At 51.4% G+C, this 19,628-nt stretch overlaps 1 protein-coding gene across 5 annotated transcripts in view; it reads left to right on the top strand.

Moving 5' to 3' along the window:
* ELFN1 (extracellular leucine rich repeat and fibronectin type III domain containing 1) overlaps positions 1 to 19,628 on the top strand; it is a 111,805-nt gene that overhangs the window by 17,403 nt on the left and 74,774 nt on the right. For all 5 annotated transcript variants that reach the window (XM_063344862.1, XM_063344859.1, XM_063344865.1 and 2 more), the window contains exon 2: positions 6,434 to 6,546. The gene's annotated coding sequence lies outside the window, so the exon portion shown is untranslated. The remainder of the gene's footprint in view (positions 1 to 6,433; positions 6,547 to 19,628) is intronic.

Raw genomic sequence — 19,628 nt, 5'->3', positions numbered from 1 at the left:
ACCGAATGACAGCAATGCAAATAAGCTTTTTCCTCATCACGCTACGGATCTACAGCGGAGCCCACAGACAGCGAATGCTTGGGTCTGTGCTTCTGTGTTATCGTGCTCAGCAGTAGCTGAGCATGGAGAAATACATGTCCAGGAGCCAGTACCAGCAGAAGGATGTGTAAATCAAAAGGAAGGGAAAAACAGTTTCCCTTTGTCCTCCGGCACCTTCTCAGCATCTTTTGTCATGAAGTCATGTATTGCACCGAGAGTCACTGGGCCGCCAGTGTGGAGAAATACCCATACTCTCCCTGAAGTGCCCATGGGCGGGACCTCCTCTGGAGCTGCTGATTTATTTTCACCCTCTGTTCATCTGTTTTGCTGTGCTGCAGTAGGGACACTTGCAGAGTAATTTCATTAAAGGGACTCAGCACTTGATAATGCGGAACTTCGGATGAGGGGAGAAGGAGGCGTGTGCTTGTTTAGGTATTATTCTGCGAGCTGTGTGATATCTCCTGGATATCTGCTGGATACAGCACCAGCCTGCCATGAATCCCACTAGCTCACTTGGAAGTGGGATGGAGGAAGGTTGAAACAGCAGAAGGGGGATCGGAGTCCATGCACATTAGTGGTTGCTGGAGGCTGGTTGCATTCCTGACCATAAGCAGGACTGTGCTGTTACCCACCTTACGCAGAAGAAAGATTCCCCCTGCCTGAAGTACAAGTAGTGCCCTGGGAGGGGGCTGCCAGGCTGTGTCCTGTCCGCCTGGCTCCTCCGAGGGGCTGGGGATGCCTGAACACCTTCCTCCCCCAGCAATGGGGAGCAAGAGCTCCTTGAGCCGGCACCGTGGAAGCAATTTGCTATAGAAACACCAGCGTGGAGTAAATACCCCCCTCCTCCCCCCTTGTGAGAATGTTATCAGCGGAAATGCTGCCCTTTGGCTTGCGATACAGTAATTATTTATCGTGCTGTTTTCTCAGCCCGAGTCCTCTGCGGGTCACTGTGTGCTCTACCCCATCGCGCAACCTGTTCGTAACCGCGCTGTGATTCGGGAGTAATTGACAGCTACGGAGACGCTGTATGTCGTTAGGGAAGGGCCATGCGCAGAGGGGGCTTTGGTTTTGCAATAAAAATTAAATGCCAGGGTTTTGTCAATGCTTCAGATATGAGATTCTCCACTTACAGCGACAGAGAGCTTTTCAGAGGAATTGCAATTTCGATTGTGGAGGAGGGTGAATCCAGGAGAGGAGAGCGCGAGGCGGGACTCGGAAATGCTGACACAAGGGACCTCTGGGAGCCCGCGGTCCAGCCTCCCCCTTGAAGCAGGACTTTTGCCGGTGGTGTATCGGGCTGGTGTTGACTTTGTCTAGGCAGGTCTTAAAACACCTCTCAGGTTGCACATAGATGATGGGTTGGCTGCTTGGGTCCCTGCCTCCCTGGGGGAGCAGAAGTATTTGGGGATACAGGTCACGGGTTTCATCCCATGCAAGATCCTCTGGTACTTCAGAAAGGTAGAGGAGGACCCAGGCGGGAGAACCCTTAGGAGATGGAGGAAAAGGCTGGCTCTGGCTCTTTATTCGTCGTCTTTATCATGCCCAGCTGAAGCTGGGTCAATGTACAGAACTGGCCAGGAGATGCCCTTATCAGGAGCGTGCTTGACCTCTGCAGAGATGCGCACAGATGCGAATATTCTGGGGAGGGAGGTTTTTCCCACCGTTACCTTTGTAGGTGACCTAACCTGATGCCTCTGATCCAAACCCTCCCGGGAGAGACAGCTCTCTTCCAAGAACTCTTTGAATAGCAAACACTTCAGAGCGACCCAGGGGAGGCTGGAGTGGGAGGAAAAGAGCCCTTGTCTGTCTCGGCTGCGCTGGGTTGGGTGGATCTAAAAGTAGCAGGTATGAATGCTGTTGGCACTGTCATTACCTTAATGCTTTGTGTCACAGCTGTAGTGGGATATTGTCACATGTATGGATTCTGGGAGGTCTTTTGATCCAGCATTGCATCGCATTTTGTGGTAAAAATCAGTGTCAAATGGTTGTGAGTGGAGCTGTGTCCTTCAGCCCAGTAACTGGCTGCGTAAGTCGGTCACCAAGTCAGTTCGCACAGCAGCAAAGAAATGCATAATGCAGGAGGGATCTCTGAGTGACACAGGGGACGTAGGGGCTGCGCTGCTGTCACTGCGTTGCGCAAAGCAAGTTGGTCGGGGTGGAGGTGGGGAGTCCTCTCCGTCCCCCTGCACACCCTAGGCAGAACCCGACTATCCTTGGAGGGACCAGCATCGCTAGGGTCATGTTGCGCAAAGGTGAGCCATGGGCAGGATTTGCTCCTCTTTGGAAGGATTTATTTGGAAAATGTGGATACACGAGCATTTCTAGGGTACCTGCCATGACCCCTCCCCACCCTGGACCATTTCCAGTCCTTACACCAGCGTTTGCGTGTGTGACAAGCAACATCTTCCTGCCCCGACAGCATTCTCCTTGCTGGGGGAGAGTGAGATGGGCAAAGGGGCCTCGGGGGGGAACGTGGCTGTGGTTTAGAGAAGCTTGTAAGAGGTTTAATGCTAGCGTAGGAAAACTTTCTCCCTCTCTTGTGTGCTAGCGTCGACTTTCAATTTGTTATTTTCCCTGCTGTCGTAATGAAAGTCCAAGTGCTACACAACTGCAGAGATCCTGACATTGGAAAGCAGCAGCCAGCATGCACCGTTTCTCTGGAAAAAGGGATCCATCCAAATGGTTCCTTTATGTCACACACTAATTTTGCCACTGTTGGTTTATTTTTGGGTTTGGCTGCTTTTTTCCACACAACCCCCCCCCCTACTGTATTCTTAAAACTTCCCTTTCAGGGCTTAACAGCTTAACCATTTCAAAATCATGCCAAGCGGAAATGTAGCGTACGATTTTCTCGCTAAACATTGTGCTGATCGCTCAAATGTATTCTGGATGTGCAGAAAAGCTGCAAAAAAAACTGGGCTGGAAGAGGGTGAGAATTAGCACTCGGATGAGGAGCCAGGTGTTTGCATGCTTAGGAAGGATCTGGGTGAGCAAACAAAGTGCTCCTTGCCACCTTCTTGCTCTGCAGCATCTCGTGTTGGCGTGGCCCGCAGCAGTATTGGTGGGCAGACGTGTGCTGAAGCACAGATCTTCGTCCTGAGGCTGGTACGGTCTTTAAACATGGGTCTTGATCCTGGTTGTTGGTCCCTGATACCTGAATTATGCTCCAGTCTCTGCTGCTGGATTCCTCTCTGGGTTTCAGCAGCTCCCTCAGTCTCTTGGGCCTCCCTCCCTTTTCCCCAGGAAAGGGATTATGGAACCAAAAATAGCTTATTTTCCAAAGAGGGGCTCTTTGTGACTCTCCTCTGTAAAACACCTCTTTCTCCCTGTTCCTCCAAGTGAAATACAAAGGAGATGTGATTCACCGTCAATGCTGATGTGCCAGAGCCAGAAGGAGAACGTTACCGCTGGCGCGCAAAGGATGCTTTGCACTTGCACACGCGCCCTTCCGACACCCTGAATTCCTGCTGGGGTTGGTGGCTCCCCGCTCTGCTTGTTCTCCTGAGATGCTGGAGGATTCAGGGCAGAAATGGCCCTGCTCTCGGTCCCCCCGGTGCTGGTGGAGCATGTCTGATGGGAGCAGGTGGTGCTTTTGGGAGGTGAGGTGAGTGTTATCTGGTCACAGGGATGGTCCTGTCCCATGATAACTCATTTGTGAAGGGTCTGTAGTGACTTTTGTTTGGCTCACGCTCCTCTAAGACCATGAAGAGCTGCATTTTCCCAGGGAGGAAGAGGGCAGGGAACACTTGGAAATGCAGACTTTCCCTTGGTGCTAAAATGGGTTATCACCATCTAATGACTGCGGTGACACGCGTCACTGTGCAAACCTGGGCTCTCGGGGTGGTGATGTGTGTGCGGACACAGGAAGACAACTTGGTGTTGCAGAGCTAGGAGGATGGTGCCAGTCCTTCTTTCCAAAGACAAGGATAACGGAGAGTTATTTTTCTGTCATCCCCAGCTTTTTATTGTTGCTTGCATGAGAAGACCTTTGAGGTTCCTCCCCAGTTGCAGAAAACGCCCGTGGCCCTGAGCTGCAGAGCTGGGCTCTGGGTCATGGCAACCTCCATTAAAGATGCTCTGAGCTGGAATTTGCTCTTTTGTTATAGCTCTCAGGCTTGCAGGGTGAAGTGAGGGACAGCTGATAATTATTAGTAGCTTTAAAATTAATAATGCTCTTTATAATGTTTAATCTTTCATTAATAATAAATATAATACAGGCTGTGTTGTATCTAGACCAAGAAATGCTCATGTCCCTGCAGTGCTACGGCTTGGGCAGCTGGCAGCTCCGTGTCGATGTGAGCAAAGGCTTTCCCAAATCAGGCCAGTTCGGCAGAGTATTTGGGAAGGGCTTGGTTTGGTTTCCAGAGTCTCACCTGCGTAAATCCAGGCTGGATCCTGTGCTCTGCCAGTGCCGTGAGCCCAAGAGCTCAGTGTGGCGCTGTGATTTATTTATAATATTCCTAGGGGGAAGAGGAGGGCGCCTGAAGGTCTCTGGGCTGCAGGCAGAGGTGAAGAGCGCGGTGTAGATAGAAACCGCAGAGCAATGGTGCAGATTGTGGACGTGCAGTGAGGAGGGCGGGTGGGCGCATCCGCTGTTTGAAAAGCCTCTGGGTGTTTGGGGTGCAGGAGAAGGGCGGAGAAGGATTCCTCAATTTGCCTCCTCACCTCTCCCACGTAAATCCCCGCTGGCTGATGTGGTTGGCACGTACAGAACAGCTTGGCTTGATGCTTCAGCGGATGGTCTCCAGCCGGTGAGACTGTGCTGGGAGATGGGGGGCATCAAGGAAGCCGGGGGGCAAAATGTCTTGCCATGATCTTCAAGGAGCAGTGATGAAGATCACTTCCTGGTATTGTTCGTATTGTAAGAAATGTCCCTTTCCCTTTTCGATTAATAACTGATTTGATCAAGTCTCTCTTCGGAAGGAACTTTCCGAAACTGAAGAAACTGGTTGCAGTCATGTTGCTGGAGAGCGTCCGGCTCCACTTGAGTTGTTTTTCCACTGTTTGGGTAAATAAGTCAAGACAATAAGAAGGGCTGCTGCGAGAGTTGGCAGTGAGATGAATCCCCCGGGAGATCGGGGCAACGTTGTTTATTGGTAGGGAGCTGCCTGCGCGTGAGGGGTCAATCCTGCGGTTCTGTAGAGAGAAGGGAAACAAACGGTCTCTGTTTTAGCACCAGAGTTGCTGCAAGGAGATATGCCAAGGATCATTAGTGCCACAGCCATCATTATCTTTTGCTCGGATTAGTTTTTTCCATTTTTCTTTCTTCTTTTTTTTTTTTTTAAAGGCAAAAATAATGGCTGATTCTCATTAGATCAGATACGGGCAAAATAATAGCGGTATCGCAAAGATCGAGGTCTGCAAGATTCAATTTGAAAGGGAGGAGAAATGATAGCTTTGGCCCTGCTTGCCGTTACACCAGCCGTACGGGTAAATGACTCTGTATGCAGATAAGCAGGGCAAAAATAAAAGGGATGCTCGGGAAGAGATGGCAAGAAAAATAGGAAGTAATCAGTGGATTCAACCACTGGAAGAATGCAGTAAACATGGAAAATTGCATTATATTAGCTCCTCTGCTTCTCACTGTATATATTAGCCACAAAGTCCTCGATGGGCAATTCGCTGTGAAGATGCAGCGCTGCAGATATCGGAGCTCCCCCCTCCCGGGGGAAGGCATTTGCGATGCTAAAGGGGAAAGTTGTCTTTCCAACCGCGTGAGGAAGAAGTGGCTCAAGTCGAGCTGGAGAAATGCTTCCACCTTTCCAAGTCAAAAACCCGCCGTCGGGAAAAGGACGGCCGGGCTGTTTGTCCCCAGGGCCCAGGCAGCGCTACGTGCTGAGGCAAGGCTTCATTGCAGTCCTGGGATGTTCCCCCGGTGTGGGAAGAAATTGGTCTGCTGCTGATTTTTTAAAAAAAAAAAAAAAAACAAACCAAACAAACAAACTGGTGTGTTTTTTTGGTGTGTTTTTTTTTTTTTTTTTTTTTACTAGTGAACTCAATTTCCATTTCTTTCGATTTCTCACAAGGAATGACAAGTAGCCACTGCAGCCTTTTCCCTTGAGTTCAAGTAAAACCGGCATGTAACGTTATTTGCAAATTAGCTTCATCCCCCTGGCTCCCAGTTAAAGTAGGAACTGCTGGGGCCGGGGTCCCTCCCGAAATATCCATTTAAGCCATGTAATGATCGTGACTCTCTCGTGCATAGTAGATGAAAGAAGATCTGCAATTTATTTTTAAAGCTTTGAACACCAAACGTGGTCAATCGTAGGAAAAAAAATACAAAAAAAAATTTAAAAAAAAAAAAAAGAGAAAGTCATGATAATGCAAAGCTGGAGGAAAAGCAGCCCTACACTTCACAGTAAAATCTGTTTTCTTTGCACTTTTTTATTAACAGCTCCAACTCTGATCCGCGCGTAAATCTACCTGCAACACAGGATGTTGGAAAATTACCGAGAGACAGCAACGTCCTCCCCGCTGCTCGGTGAGAAAGGAAGGATGCACCTGCAGGTACGGGCTGGTATATCGTTTTATTCTCCGTTCCCCCTTTTGCGTTGCACTAAACCTGCTTGTTGCCTTGGCTAGAGGGGGGGAAACACGGTGTTTGCATGAGGGGAAACTTCAGAAGTGCTTCTCTAAACTTGTCTCGAGCCGCAGATGAGTTGTGTGCCTGCCGGGCACCCGCTCTGCACCCAAGCACCTCTGGGCTCTGCGGGCTCCGTCCGCTCTGCCTGAGCGGGCAGAGGTGGCTAACGGCGGTGTTTTATCCTGCGGTTGCTGTGGAAGTGTGCTGTGCGGCTCCTCTCGATGCTGACAGGGTGGGAGCGGCCGGCTCGGCTCCGCTCCTGCAGCGGCGTTGAAAAGCAGAGCACACGCTCCGCGATTACCCCCTGCCTGGGTCAAGTCGGACATCGCATATGAAATCGCCGCTTCCCCAGCACCGTAGCGGCTTCTTAGGGACTGCACGAAGGGCTGGGCAGGGTGAAGCTGCCTTGGCTGCTGCTGCCGGGCAGCCTTGGCAGCGTAGGAGCAGAGCTGGAGGCTCCTCCTGGGCTTTCCTAATCCAGCCTTGATCCATGAGCTTCAAGCAGGAGCCTTGGTTTAGGGCTGTGCTGAGCACCGAGTCTCCCAACAAGCTGCTCTCAGGCCAGTAAGGGCCAGCAACAAGCCAAAAAGTCTTTTACTTTGCTCTGAAGAGGATGGGATTGCTGCCCCTGAGCAGGGGAGGACGGAGGGGAGCAGTGCTTCCCAGGACAGGGAAAGGGAGGGATGGTGACGTTCTGAACATGGATTTTCCGACAGTTATCTGACACTTTGGGCTCAGCCCTGGCAAACCACTGTCCCTGAAACACTGGTCCAGCATGGCAACTGGATTATAGCCGTCACATCCATCTTCTTAGGGAGGAAGAAAGGGTTTCCAGCCACAGAGGCCAGTCTAAACCAAGCCAGCCTTCTCCTGCGTGTAAGGCGATGTGCTTTCCTAAGTGTGGGGTCCTGGAGCAAGCAAGGACCTAAGAACTACTTAATTCTTGGCAACTGGTCAGCACTGCCATGTTGCAGGTTGGGGTTTCTCGTTTATCTGGGTTGGTTGGGTGCTCGTTTTGTCTCCCGAGCCAAGTGGTTTGAGGCAATAACATGAACTAGCCGATCTGTCGTCTTGGTGTTTATGAATGCGTGTCCAGTGGGACACGCTGCTTTCAGCAAAGCCCTTTCTTTTCATGGCGTCTGTCACTCCAGTTTGCATTTCCCCATCGCCGCACTTACTTTTGCTCCCTGCCCTGGCCATTTGGGACTTGCAGTGGCCAGATTGCTTTCGCTGGGGCTGGCTTTTGCCTGGGGCCACTTAGGAGATGGCTATGTGTGGGCAATGGGGTCCCCAGCCTGTGACGTGGGCTGCAGAGCCCCTGGTGGGACCCGGTGTTCCTGAGGTCTGTGTTGGAGCGTGGACGTAGCGGCAGGTAAATGGGGTGGAGCGAGATGTGCTGGGGATGGGAAAGGAGTTGCAGACTTTGTTGCTTGAGCGGGTCTTTGTTTCATGGATGTGTCGGCCAGCACCGAGGTTTCCTCGTCTGTGGGGAGGGCTGGGTGTCTCAGAGAAGCAGCTTAGGTTGAGTTGCGACCACTGAGGGCTCTTAGAGTGGTGTTGGGTCCTGTCTGGATCCGGATTAGTTATACAGGTACTTGTATACATGTTTTCCAAAGGAAAAGATGAGGAGGTAAAATGGGGGAGAGGTGTTAGAAGCGGGGGTGGGTGACAGAGCTGCCCTCCTGGCGCAGGGTGACCCTTGTGCTCAGCTTTCAGCTGGTTTTCCAGCATTCTGCCACTTCTGCCTCGGATGTGGTGCTTCATCAGCACGCATTTCGCCACGGCGAGCTCCTCTGCAGCCGGGGCTGGTTTACATTTCCCCCTTTAGCCTCCCCTGCACTGAAACGCACCATCACGAGCGGCAGAGCCTGGCACTGCGTGCCAGAGGATGCTGTGAAGGGGGGGGTTTGCTCCCTGCAACCTGCCATTCCCACCCCGCGTTTCTTGGGAGAGCTCTGGCATCCCACCAGGGCCATGGTGGAGTTACTTTTTCACCCCTTCCCATCCTCCATGCGACCCCTCGTGCTGCAGCCCATGCATGTATGCCTCCTCCATCCCAGGGAACCCCGCGTTAGCACAGGGAAACATCAGATGATGCTGCACATTCAATAGCTCGCTCCTCTAGAGCAAGGCGAGGGCTGAGCGTAACGCCTTTTAATGTTCCTTCTCCCGATTATCCTCTTAATTACTCAATGAAATGCCCAATAAAACAAATCACTATAATTTCTATTTTATTCTCTGCCTTTCGTGGTTTACTTAAGAGCGTGGGATCCATTAAGGAGGCACTTTCTCAAGAGGGAATACTTTCCGATAGATCATACTTACAAAATGGTTTTATGTTCCTATCCTGTGTTTCAGCCTCGTTATTCCATGCCAGTTTGCTAATTACCGGAGACCCTGGTGGCTGGGAAGCGCTGCCTCCCTTGCTGCCCATCCCCGCCGCGGTGAAGTCACAGCGCCAGAGTTTGTGACATCCCCATGGCAATGAGTTTGTGACATCCCCATGGCAACGGCCCGTGATGTCACTAGCGGGGATTACAACTTTTCGAAGCATCCAGGCGCAGGCAGGGGGGCTGGAACTCTTGGGCTCTCGCATTTCTTTAAATAGAGAGGAATTAAAAGGCAGGGAAGTCTTTAAGAATGCTTTAGACTTCCCCTTTTTTCCCCCAGAGGAGGGGAGGGTGGTGACTGCGGGGCTGCCACCAGCAGTCCCATCCCCTTGGGGTTTGCTTGGGGGGGAGCTGAGCTCTGTGGTGGCCCTGCTGTGGGATCCCGTGGCCGAGGGCTGGTGCCTTGGGCACCTCCCCAATGTCCCTGGGGGCTGCGGGTGTCCCTCACCCCATGCGGCTCCCTCTGGCCCTGCCCCGCTCGCCGATGCGGTGAACCCAAAGCAAAGCCAAGGACCACAGACCCCCTGCAGCCCCCCCTGCCCACCCTCTGTCCCCAGAACAAACTGCTCTCTTCTTTGGCTTTCTTCAGTGCTTTTTTGTCTAATACTCATAGTATTAGCATAATAGGATGCTGTTCATGCACAGACTGCGAGGGAGGAAGATTCACCTTGCTAGCAGCAGGAAAATCACGTAATAACAACACTTTATTTTTCACTGGGGAAGGAAATAACCCAGCTCAGGTGGCCGGTACCACAAACCGCACAAGGCGTTTAAACCGACGGCCCCAAAACTTACACGGGGAAGCCACCTAACTGATATTAATGTGCCTTATTTAGCCAGCAGAAGCAAATCAAGCAGGCGGAGGAATCAATCTCTTTATTTTAGTTTTTTGAAGGTAGGAATAAAAATGATATTTCAAAGGCCGACGTGTCTCGGCTGAGCGGCGGTGGGGAAAAGCAGGTGCCGCGGAACATACTGTCCTGTCTCCCGGTTTCTCAGATCATAACTTCTAAGCTGGATTCAATAGAAATAAATGTTCGGTAGTTCCAGTGGTGGCCTTTGGAAATGGAGCTAATGGAACAAGGCAAAAAAATCGTTACAACGTTTTGACAAGCGCTTAAATATTTAATGCTATGCAAGGCGCAGCCCAATTGCGGGGAGCTGGTAGCGCACCTGCAGGAAGCCGTGCCCTTCGTTAGCGAGAGACGGAGTCCTCCTGCGGACGGGGGGAAATTAAGCAAATGCTCTTTGAGCTGTGCATTAATAAACAAGCCGAGGGCGGCTCTGGCTTCGGCAGCCCCGCACCCTGCGGCAGGCGAAGGGCTCGGTGGCATTTCCCAGGATGGGGACACGGGGAGGAAGAGGAGGGTGGCCAGTTCTTGGAGAGAGCCGGCGGAGCAGAACCCGTAACATTACCCCCAGCCGAGACAGGGGAGATGAAGAGGCTGCAGTGATTAAATAGGATCTGCTGAAATCCTTCCAAAGCAGGCTTAAGAATTAAGAACCATCAATGTCACATTGAGGGCCACTCGCCGCGGGACACCTCCGGCAGGCGCCCGGCCTCCCCCCGTGCCTCTGTTTAGCCCCATCCGAGTGTAAGGAAACGCATCCTTCGTTTCAGAGCCCACCCGGCCATTCTCCTCTGCCGCAGAATGGCAAATCTCAGCGAGGAGAACCTCTAAAAAGCAAACTTGTCCGGAGGGGAAGGATTGGGCTGTGCATGTCCAGATTTGCGTTGAATTTGGGTGTCGTTGGGCCGTTAAGAATGGGGAAGGTGGTGGGGAAAGAGGGCAGAGAACATACTGGCTGGATTCACATCGCCATCGTGCAGAGGGCTGACGGCTGGTCCCCTGTCAGCAGCAGCGGTGGAGGCTAACCTGGAGAGGTGTCCGCTAGCGGTCCCTGTGCGTCGGGGACGGTGTGGTTTGCTTGCTCAGACCCTTCTTCCTACACCCGTGGGGCTTCTGGTGAAGCCACAGTGCTGTGCTTCCAGGCCGGGGGTGTTGGACCCCCTATCCAGCTCGCCACGGGGTGACATTCAGAGGAGTCATGGCCTTGAGTGATGCTCCGGCATCTCAGATAATACCCCCCAGCACCAGCATGGGAATACTGGTGGGACCACCCGGAGCCAGGATGGAGCCACCATGAAACCTGCAGGCCCGGCAGTGGGCTTCCAACGTGGGTCAGCTGCTTTGGTCACGCTGACCTGTGCTGAAGGAGGACCACGATTCATCCGCCACCACGGAGCAGAAAGCCATCGGTGCCACATCCTGCGCATCCCCGTCAGCGCTGCGAAGCAGGGCTGCCCCTCCCAGCTCCGCAGCGAGCGGAGCCCCAGAGGGACCGTCCTGAGTGACAAACCTCTGTCTCATCTGGGACTCCCACTGGTGGATTTTTTTTTTATTATTTTTTGGTTTGTTTCCTTTTTTTTGTTTTTTGTTTTCCCCTCCGCCTTTCTCCTTATTTTCCACAGCCAGAACGACAGGTCACAGCAGGAAGATTTTCACACATCATTAGAGCCGAGTGTCCAACTCCACACAGCCATCAACCCCGATCAGAGCGATTTAAAAGGCAGCGCTTCCTTTAATCATCCGGGGATGCTCAGATTTGTTAGTGTGAACCGAGCGCTCCCATACGAACAGGAGAAGCGGGGGGATGGAGCGGAGCGATGGGAAATGATGCTGAGATGAGACCCTTGGTATTAAAAAGCAGCGGCTCCTCACCCGTTCATCAGCCCCGGGCAGGCCTAGAGGATGAGGTCCTTCACTACTGTTCTCCCTGTCGTCTTGTTTTCCTCCATGGGTGACTGGAGGTGGCCGTGGGTCCGTGTCTGCATGAGCAGTGCCTGTGGAAGGGCAGCTGTCGGCAGCTGGGACCTCGAGCAAGAGGTGATGTATAAAAATGTTCATAAGCAGGAGAAAGCCTCGTCACCGGCAGTTCTGGCTCACGAGGTGGAAGCATCCCTCTGCGCAAGGACCATCGGAGGTGTCCCAGAGAATTGCGGGCACTGCATCAACCCGCAGCTCCACAGATCCCCCCGGAACGAACGAGTTACCTGAAATGTGGGAGCTGCGCTTCACCAGCCAGCAACCCTCACCCCAGACGGCTGTGCAAGTGTGTCCTGGGCTTCGTGAAGTGATGCACCTCCGTGTCTGCGCAAGCACCAGGAGACACACAGGCAGAAAGTACCTCCTTTGTGCCTGTTCTACCACAGCCCTGCATGCCTGCAGACCCAGACAAGCTGTATTTTTTCCTAATCGTGTGCACACATGACCTTCTTCTGGCCTTCGCCCACGTGCTACCTACATCATTTTGGGAAGGACAAACGCATGAGAACATCACAGAATTACCAGCACACCTGGCTGCAGGAAGATGAATGTCCTTCCCAAACGCTCCGGTGTGCGCAGAGGCCCTTCCACGGTGTCTGTGTCTCGGAGCTTTCAATGCTTATGATTTGTCCAAGGGCAACTTTGCAAAATGTCAAAGTTTTTATCCAAATTCCCCATGACAGGCTTCAAGTTTGAATTAAAGGAACTTGGTGGGTTTTTGTTTGTTTTTTATTTTTTTTATTTTTTTTTTAAAAAGGATGCTCGATAATTTTTTACTAAGAAAGCAAATGTTTTTTTTTTCAAGGAAAAAAAAAAGCCTGTCCCTGCTTTTTGCTACCCTACAATGTCTTTTGGGCTATGTTGCTTTCTAAGACAGCCCCGTGAGCTGCTCCAGGAGGAAGCTCTGCAGCCCGGTGGCCGTGTCTCGCAGGTTCCTCCGGGCGAGTGGCACTTCCAGGACTGGCCGAGGTGGCGTGCAGGCACCACACCGTCAGGATCCGCGCATGCGCAGACACCTACAACCCTCCACAGGTAACCAACTGGTGCTGCAGATAAAGTCAGTGAACTCGCAGACATGGTTCTGCCCACAAATGCCCGAGGACAGCGGCAACGCAGGCAAAGGCTGGGAGAAATTTTGCCATTAACCTCTGAAAACCAGGAAACTTGTGCTTGTGAAGCAACCAGGTTGGCATTCAGGCCTTGCTGCCGCTAATTAAGGATTGTTAGGACTTGAAGACAATGGTCTAAGAGACGGCCACGACATCCTTCTCGACTGGTCTTCCCTTTGGTTCTCGCTCATTGGTTTTAAAAGCAAGTCTTTGATGGGAGGTGGCAAAACCTCACTGAAGCAAAGGTTTTTTGGCAACAAACATTGCCTTTTGGAGCTGCCCTTATCTGTGGGGTAAATGTGAAATTATCGTCTTTGACTGGAACTGATCCTCTGGAGCCATGTTATTCCACTGGGGAGAGGTATTTTCACCGATTTTCAACGTGGATTATTTTTGTGACTGACTGTAATAGTTTCTTTGGCGGTATTAGGGCTTATTATGTCAGGATTTATTTTGGCATGAAGTGATTCGACATGCTGTAGTCCTGTAACTTCCCTTTGTGTGCTGAAATCCAAGAGGCCATCTCCTGCTTCCTCCATGGGCACGATGGAAACAACCTCTCTGCCTCTGGACCCCTCTCCCGAGGTCAGCTTTCCCCACTTGCTTCGTAACTGCTAAAGGAGCAAATTTAACGGTGCAGATTCCCTCCAAAAGACATGTAAAAACTCATCTAGGTGAAAAATCTCTGTAGAAAAGCCTCCTAGAGAAAGGAGGAGAGGACCCCAAAGGAGAGAGTGCACCTTCAGAGGAGCAGTGGGAGCGCTGGGAATTCCCCGGCATTAGCTGAGGGTTAGGAGCAGAAAATGCAAGTGAGGATTAAAAGTGGATTACACTGTAGGGATGCTGAGACATCTAACAAAGGGCTTTATTTCCTCAGGAGAACTGGTGGACCCAGAGTAGTCCTAGACGTCGCTCTTCAGGTGTTCTTCATGCTGAGGTGGTGAGGCAATGAGTATATTGGCTAAGGCAGTGTGTTGTGGCATCTGGTACCTCCAGGAGACCTTGGCTATGCAAACTGGTGGACCTGCACCTCAAAGTCCTATGTAATATGGGATTTTGGCAACCCCTCCTCCATCAAATGCTCCTCGTGCTCCACCAGGTATCAGAAGAAGGGGTTCACTTAAAACCTTTCAGTGCTGTTCAGTGCCAAGTAGAAATGCATTGGTAACGCTGGCATCAGACTGGTTGTTGTTCTCCTAGGTCAGTTAACATCGTTAAAATCATCCAGGACCTTTGGTTTGTGGTGCTCCTGTCTTGCTGGGATTTAGAAAGGATTCGGTTCATGATTTTGGTCTGTTCTCAGCCAAAATGAAGGCTTATGTGTAGGAGCTCCTCTGGGCTGTGCTGTCAGCCGGTCTTAAGGCTTTCTTGGTTTTGCGATCTCAGCTGAGCGCTTCCACAGGGCAAGCACCAACTCAGATCAAACTGTGGCACGTAGAGGTGGATGATAGGGATGGACTGATTAGTTCGCATTGACCGAGATGGTGGAAGTGTAGAAATTTGGACTTTACTTGCCCCCCAAATCCCACCGTGCTCGATGTAGGGCGATGGGCAGCTCTGACCTCCTCAACCTCCTGTCTGGATCACTGTCTGCTTAGGCAAAGCGCTCATCCAGTTCCCTTCACAAGCTGAGACCCTGCAGGGGTGCCTGCGGGAAGGGGACGAGCCCCCTGCTCCGTAATGCAGCGAGTAAGGCAGCCCTCACACCCCGTATGCAGCAACAGGGCACCTATATGTCCCCCACCAAGAGCGCCGGGCTGGGAGGAGCAGGGGGCTGTCTGTCCGTCTGTCCATCCTCTCCCACCGCATGAGCCTGAGTTAGCCTCAGCTGCTTTTGGCAGCCCAATTCTCCGCTCCAGCAAGCACTGGGCTGTTCGGGAGGCGGCAGGGAGAGGAACGCTCTGTTCGGCAGCTGCACATTCCATTAATTTAATGAGGATTTTTTTATTATTTCTTTTTTTTTTACAAGGCAGATGGTAAAATAGCTATTTTCTGTTGTCTAATAAATACCATCAGCAAGGCAGAAAATGTGCAATCTCGCCAAGTCTTTTCTGATTCCTCGCCCTCCTGTACCGATGCGTTTCCCCCATTCTCTGCTGGCAGCCAGTGGAGTCGGGCGGTGGGATGGGAGGGAGGGATGGGACACCAAAGGCAAGTCTGAAATTGTTGGTGGGATCCGCGCAATGAAACCGCAGCTTCCCTTGATTGGGCAGAGGCTCTGTGTCCTGCTGGGAGAGCTGCGCCCTGGCAGCCTTTGCCGATCCAATTCTCACTTCATCTGATTGCAGTAATAACAACTCGCACAAATTTCCTGCCTCAACCTGAAATCTTCCAGCTCTGCAATGCAAATAATATAATGTGTGATGAGGAGCCCGATGACGGGGATAATAATAATAATAGTGATGATGCCTTTATTCAATGAATGAGTGAATCAAGCAAGCAAAAATAAATGGTATTCAGAGCCTGAAAAATCAATAGGAAGAGAAATCAGGAGGAAATGCAGGGGGAATTGCGTCTCTGGGGGAGCGCCGTCCTTAGGAATGGCGTGAAGGAGAGATGAGCCAAGCCCTTTTGGGCTGGGCACTCCTCGTCAGCCCGTGTCGCTCCCGGGCTCGCTCCTCTCCCATGGTTGTATTGCATTTGCTGAGCTCACCGTCGCTCCGTGCCTGCTCCCAGCCTCTGTGATCTCTTTGGCCCCCTTGATTTACGGCTCTCATGGGCTCTCTGAATGCGTCTAAGCAGTTGGCAGGCTACAGACCTGACCTGGGGTTGGGTAATAACTTGTCTTTTGTCCCATGCCCACGAGGTTGGCCATAAAAAAGCTCCAGACATCAATTTTCCTCTCCACCGGGGTGGAATTGCAAAATGATGAGTTGGTCTTTGCCCTCATTTATCTCTTCTTTCCCTTTCTCCTCCTCTCTTTATCTTTCTCTTTTCTTCTTACCCTACCGCTCGTTGCTCTCTTCTTCACCCCCCCTTCCACTATCTCCTCCATCATTTATCAGCCCCCCTCCCCTCTGCCCATCGCTGCTGCTCCTCTCTCCCCCTCCTGCCCTCTTCTGCCTCATTTTTTCCATGCATTTCTTTCCCATCTCAAAACTTCCACGCTTTTTCTTGCTGTGCATAGCAGTTTGATATCCTCACCCGTAATAGCCTGCTAATACAGTAATTCTACAAGAGACCCTTTAAAAACCTGAAGCCTTGGCAGGCAGTAAAACTCACCTTTTAACTTGGCTTCCTCTTTATCAGGGATTCATTTCAGACAGGATTTCCATGTGCACAGCTCTGCCACTCTCTGTTAGTTTAAAAAAAAAAAAAAAAAAAATTAATTCCTGCAACAGGTGACTCCGTTTCACAGCTCTGATGAGCAGGATATATTCCCCACTTCCCACAGGTACATGGGGGATTTAATCATCTGACACCATGCTTCTCGTTGCCGAGCATCTGTTTAAAGGGTTGTGTTGCATACCTGGATCTGTGCAGAGACCTCCTGGGGAATGCCCTCTTTCACCAGCGGGGTGTTCCCATGAAACCTTTGCATTAAACATAGGATTTTTCCTCTCTCTGGAGGGATGCCGTGTAGCAAGTTTGGAGCTGATATCCTGCTCTCTCAGGTGGAGCTGGTGTGGGTTGGGGTTGCTAAATGTTTTACACCAGCCGTCCCTGCTCTGAGCATCTTGGGTGCTTGGACCGACTGCTGAAGCCTCCCGTCTGTCCCTCCAAGCAGGGGTTTTTCAGGCAAGGGTCTGGCACAGCGCCTGCCTGGCAGTGCCCCTTCTCTGAGCTCTCAGAGTGGCATCTTCCATAAGCCTAGAGAAAAAGGGCAAGCTTCTCCTGCCCTTTCCTCTCTAGCCTCTTTTGGTGGTGTCTGCAGCTTTGTATTGTATTTAAATCTAGGAAAATCTGTTAGCGGATAAAATATGCAGAGGGCAACACTGGGAAATCGAATCTGACTTGCAACTGTGCTGGGAAGAGGCACTTGGTAAATTGAATGAGACTTTTCCTCCCTTTGCCCCAACACCTCCAGTGGGACCTGCTGTAGAGCAGTAAGGAAATATCAGTGTCCTAAAGTCCTCTCCATCTCCACTGCAACATGGGCTTGGGGATGGGAGAGATGGAGAAACCAGGACATTCTCCTGCATTGCAAATATTGCAGAAGGACTGACCTCCCTCGGGCCCTACCAGTGTCACCCAGTCTCCCTGCTGGTCCCCAGCTGTGGGTGGAATGGGCAGCATTGGATGTGGCATGCAGATTCTCTGCAGTAACAGCTGAGGTGGTGGTGGTGTCTTGGAGGCAACATCGAGTGTGATGGCAATAGGCAGTGACCAGTCCTCGGAGCTGGTCCCAGAACAGCAGACAGCGAGTTATTGTCTGCTAGTTCCTGGTTTGGGGTTGAGAGCTAACCCCAGGATGGAGAGCACGAGTTCCGTCATCTCTAGTGGGTTACTGAGCAATGGGGCAGGAGGTGGCACTGAGTGGGGAGACGCGACTTGCAAATCTTCCTGCCAGACTAGTTTCTGGACAGAACAAATCTGGAATAATTCCCCTTGTCAGGCCACCAGCTTTAGACGCGGGAGATGAGATAGGAGATAATACGGCATGTCTAGTGCCAAGTATTCAAGAATTTCTAAGTACTTTGCAAAGAGAGCTACAGGGCAGCGTTGCTTTTTCCCTTTCACACACAGGAAGGCCCTTGAAAAGTTTCCTGTCAAATCAGCCCAGGGGCCATAATCTTCATTTTATATTTACAAAACTTTGGGACAATTGTTCCCTGGGCTCCACTGGCAAAATAGGAGAAATTATTAGTCTTTTCCAAGGGAAGAGAGCCTGGTCTGACAGAGTTTTCACTCTGGACTAGGTAAAACTCAACAAAATGGCGTTTTTCAAAAGCTGGCCATCTCCACATGAGATGGGGTCTTCAGCAAACAAGGTGTCCAGGGTGTGAGGAGAGAGTCTGCAGAGAGAAAGAAAAGATGTCAAAAGATCATCTTCCTAGCTGAGTTGTGAGGTGTCCTTCATGCATTGCTGAATACAGCAGTGGTTGCCATCTGGTCCACCTTCATCATCGTACTGATCCAAACCAAAACAGTTGCGAAGGGTCAAGGAGCCCAGTAGGAGGGACAAGTGCCTGGGCAGAAACTGGCCCAAGGAAGCCTGTGGCAAGCTTTATAGTTTAATGTGGTGCCAATATTCCCTTCACCAGCAGCGTCAGACCAATGTTTCAGGGCATCCAAAGACTCTGCATCCTGATGGCCAGCAGAATCCAGGCTTGAAGGGCAGCGTCAGATGACTGCAGCTGCTTGGACAGAGCTTGCACAGATGATAGAGCCAAACTCTTCTCAATAACAGGAGGCAGCCTAACAGGGGGCAGCGGGCATGAAAGCAGCTTGGGAGGTTCAGGATATTTGGAAAGAGGTGTGTCCCAAGAGCGTGGTGCAGCACCAGAACGGGTGGCCAGAGAAGCCGTGAGATCTCCATCCTCGGAGGTCTCCAGGACTCAGCCACACTAAGCCATGGCTGGTCTAATGTTGCAGATAATCTTGGCGATAACTCAGAAAGGAGCTCGCTCCTTCATCCGAAGGACAGGGGACTTTCACCTGCCTTTCTCCTCAATGACATGCCTGGAAGAGACTTGCCACCCTAAACCGTCGTGTACTTGTGTGTTGAGAAAAGATCTAGGCTTGAAATGTCACCTCATTACAGCTGATAAGTGAGGTTTATTACAGAAAAGGAGGTCTATCAGTCTCCTTGCTTCTAGGGGGACTTGCTCGTCAGCAGGAATGGCTGGGGGATTTTAATGGAGTTAACTGAAATTTCCACCAGGGATGTAAGATGTTGACATTTAGCTGAAGAGGAGAAAACATTTAGTTTTCTTTTGGGAGAAAATCCCTCAAAAGCGAAGAAAAATAGCATTTTCTCAGAGTGGAAGGAGGTGGCTCCTGCCACCCTGGATTCCTGCCTGAAGGGAGGACGGTGCCTGGGACGGTACGTGTGGTCTGTCAGGGCTACAGCAGATGGACCAGCGCTTTCCTCTTGTGGAGGATCATCTGGATAATTTGTGAAGGAGATATTTGTGTGTGTGTGATGGAGGGGTGACTTTGCGTGTTTAGCCTGTGTAACATCAGATCCCTGCTTGCAGAATATATATCTCATTCCAGAGATTTTTGGGGCTGATGTGCAAAGCAATGGTGACTGGTTTATGGTGGCCGGCGTCCCCAGAGGAAGAGCAATGGCTGTATCTCAATAAATACATCCAGAGGGTTTCAGTAGCCGCTCTGTCAGACATGGCACTGCTTTTATCTCCCCGCTGGGAGAGGGACACACATGTTGTGGGTTAGTTGGCTGCAGCCCATTCCGTAAGCGTGGAGACACCCGGCATCACTAGCACAGCAAACCCCAATTAGTTCTGGAAGCAGCACACGCGGGATTGAACTTGCTCCCCAAGGAGGCAGCGGGGAAACCAGGCTTGAAAAGCAGTTGTTTGCCGGGGCAGGCACAGAGCCCGCTGCCCCGTGCCCCACGGCTGCACCGGGGGGAGCAGAGGCTCCAGCCGGCCCCAGGAGGGTCTTCCTTTGCTAATAGCTGCTTCAAGAGACCGGAGCTGGCAGCGATGGGGTGTGATAACTCCACGGTGGCGCTGTAGATGCCAGCAAGCTCTGTAGATTAAAATCCCAGCCA

This window comes from Chroicocephalus ridibundus, chromosome 8 (assembly GCF_963924245.1).
Source record: "Chroicocephalus ridibundus chromosome 8, bChrRid1.1, whole genome shotgun sequence".
Lineage (NCBI taxonomy): Eukaryota > Metazoa > Chordata > Aves > Charadriiformes > Laridae > Chroicocephalus > Chroicocephalus ridibundus.
The sequence above is the reverse complement of the archived record's forward strand: the minus strand, read 5'-3'. Positions and strand labels throughout refer to the sequence as shown.